Below are 650 nucleotides of genomic sequence, written 5' to 3'. Positions count from 1 at the left end.
CTGCTGCTGCTGCTGCTGCTGCTGCAGCTTGAAGGCAGCAGCAAACTTCTCCTCTGCTACGCAGCCATCCAGATGAACGAACACCTGCAGCACCTGGTGCTGCATGCGTACACCAAACAAACACAAGCAATCAAACCCTAAACCCTAAACCCTAAACCCTGAATATCCGTCCTTATCTTCCTTCCGTGAAACCCTAATCCCTCAGGCCAAAACCCCTAAAACCCTAAACCCTAAACCCTTAATCCTACGAATTCAACCCTGACTCCTCGTGCCTAAACCCTAAACCCTAAACCCTAAACCCTAAACCCTGAACCAACCGTTGTCTTTCGGTAGTAATCGAATAACTCGAGGCCTTCGTTAAGGACCTTCTGAGGTGTATAAGAATTGTTAGGGGCCCCCTGGGGGCCCCCCTCTAACCCAGCAGGAGGAGACAGAAGAAGGTTTTTAATTGCTGCTGCTGTTTGCTTCACTCGCAATCTTAAAGCAGCAGATATACACTCGACTAAGCGGGTTAATAAACAGGGCCCCCAACCGTCCCTTACAAGTGTCTCCACCAGCTGCAGCAGCAGCAGCAGCAGCAGCAGCAGCAGCAGCAACAGCAGCAAAAGCAGCAAGAGCAAAGCGGGAGCAGCAGCGCAGAAACATAAAAG

The sequence above is a fragment of the Eimeria acervulina genome, genomic scaffold, assembly GCF_000499425.1.
Source record: "Eimeria acervulina Houghton genomic scaffold, Eah_scaff823, whole genome shotgun sequence".
NCBI lineage: Eukaryota > Apicomplexa > Conoidasida > Eucoccidiorida > Eimeriidae > Eimeria > Eimeria acervulina.
This window is presented reverse-complemented; position numbering follows the sequence as displayed.